At 42.0% G+C, this 2,362-nt stretch overlaps 1 non-coding gene across 1 annotated transcript; it reads right to left on the bottom strand.

Moving 5' to 3' along the window:
• Positions 1–1,767: 1,767 nt before the first annotated feature.
• LOC128773126 (U6 spliceosomal RNA) lies at positions 1,768–1,874 on the bottom strand. The gene has a single exon (XR_008417408.1). It is a non-coding gene; the product is annotated as a U6 spliceosomal RNA (small nuclear RNA).
• Positions 1,875–2,362: the final 488 nt, after the last annotated feature.

The following is a 2,362-nucleotide window of genomic DNA, read 5'->3' as shown; positions in this document are numbered from 1 at the left end:
GGGGAGCAAAAGCATATGATTTTTAATCACTTTTTAGTATAAAATTCTTACTCCTATTCCAAGTACAGGACAAGTACACATGTTATAAAGACTTTAATAGATCTAGAGGTGATATTTTAGTTACATTTATGTCTCAGATAAAACATCAGTTGGATAGATTTTTGCTCATACATGAAGCCAAAAGATCCAGGCCAACTACCTTTCAGGGCATTCTCTGACTTTGAGAGTCTGACAAAGCTGCCCTGGAAAACAAGAAGGGGTGAAAAATGATTCTCTATGTGCCATCATCATTTCATGCTTGACTTAACTAAATTGACAGTGGGTGAAAAAAAGATATTTATTTTTTTTAAGTTTATTTATTTATTTTGAGTGAGAGACAGAAAGTACATGCATGTGCTTGAGAGCAGGGGAGGGGCAGAGAGATAGGGAGAGAGAGAATTCTAAGCAGGCTCCACACTGCTTGCACAGAGCCCTGACATGGTGCTTGATCACACAAGCTGGGAGATCATGACCTGAACCAAAATCAAGAATTGGATGCATAACCCACTGAGCCACCCAAGTGCCCCCCTCCAAAAGATAATTCTAACAAGACTGTATTGTTACCTGCCTTTTATTACTTGGCTCCTCTGTACAGAGAGCGGCAGTGGTGTTTACCTGGCATGAGGCTTTGGTCAGTGGCAGAAGGTTTCTCCAGACTGTTTTAGAAAGTGATGTGTCGGACATAGTGCACATATGAATACACTGCTGCTGAAGTTATGTTACATATTCAGGATGCTTGGACTGAATCAATTGATGAGTCAAACAAAATAAACTACACTCTCCCTTCTATTATATTTTGGAAAGATTGGATAGACCCAATCTAGGACAGCCAGGTCCTGAGATATAATGTGTAAGATGAGAGAAAGATGTTTCTCTGATATTTTACTTTTTTCCTAAAGCAGGTCTAAGAAGGCACAATGACATGAAAGGGTTATTGGTCTGCTCTCATAACAGCACATCCATCTACTTCATTTGGTTTGGACATATTGTCACACCTGTGTCATTTCTGTAAAAACCCTTGAAAATAAGGACAATGTTCTCATTTATGAGTGTAATAGGCAGCTAAGCATAGTAGAAAAACAAACAACTTGAAGTAATGAGCCTAGGGTTTGAATTACAAATCATACTTTACCAACTGTGGAAACTTTCTCAGATCAATTATATAAACTATTTCCTGGTTTGTTCATCTGTAAAATGAGCTGAGTAACACTTTCACCAAATGGTTGAATGAGAGAACCTGTGGAAGAATCTTATCTACCTCCTGACACACAAAAATGCTTAGGAATTGTTAGCTCTAGAATATGTACCTGAAGCAAAGTAAAGGGGCGACTTATTTAGGGGGTAGTACCTTTTCTAGCTTTTCTAGCTCTTTTATGTTTATTTTCTCCTCCAAGCACGATTTCATTCCTCTCAAGGCGACAAAAGGGCAATCCAAACCTGAAGTTTTCTCTTACGGTGTCTGATCTTCCTGGAGAGGAGAGGTGGTCTCTTCCACAAAACCATCAAGGAGTGAAAGTGTAGAAATAGGATGATCTCTTGGTGTTTGCCAGAGGTTGGAGGGATTATAAGCAGAGCCTCCAGGGAGTGAGCCCTACCCCATGAGAATCACCTTTCTACTTCTAGAAGAAGAATGGTATCAGGAGACTGTTCTGTGCTAGTTCTTTTCTTCCCATGGGGCCTGCTTTCTCTGGAGACCCTGATGCCTTCTGCCTTTGTATTCCAATTAGCAAAAATATGGAACGCTTCATGAACTTGCGTGTCATCCTTGCTCAGGGGCCATGCTAATCTTCTCTGTATCGTTCCGATTTTAGTATATGTGCTGCCGAAGCGAGCACTCTGCCTTTGTATTCCAGTAGAGTAGAAAATATTACCTTTTCCAGCCACAAACTTCTCAGGGATGACAAGAGGTCTAGTCAATCTCCAAACTACTTGGAGCACCTGCCAGCTGCCCAAGGGAAAGTCTATCAAAGTAACATGGGGTATGGTGGCTGTATGAAGGAAGCCACTCACTGGGCCTCTGCTGAGTGTTGTCAATCATGGGTTTTAGGGAAAGAGCCTCTTCTGATTTTCCAGAAATGAGAGATGGGGGAAAGTGTGATGAGATCTCAGGCACAGAGGGCTGCGCAGTTACAGCAGGAATCAATCTTCTTGGCTCCTACCTAGTTTCTTCATAGATCTTTCCCTTTCTTGTTTATGGTTGGGCTCTGTGAGCCTCAAGCAGCTGAGTCTCAGGGCACAGTTCCCAGGTCCAAGAGAGGCCAGAGCAGGGCAGTTCATAGTTCCACTCCAGCAGGTGCACCTAGGGGTTGGGCTTTATGCCTTC

This window comes from Panthera pardus, unplaced genomic scaffold (genome assembly GCF_024362965.1).
Source record: "Panthera pardus isolate Hobbes unplaced genomic scaffold, ASM2436296v1 HiC_scaffold_24, whole genome shotgun sequence".
Lineage (NCBI taxonomy): Eukaryota > Metazoa > Chordata > Mammalia > Carnivora > Felidae > Panthera > Panthera pardus.
Note: the sequence above shows the minus strand (reverse complement) of the source record. Positions and strands in the feature narration are given on the sequence as shown.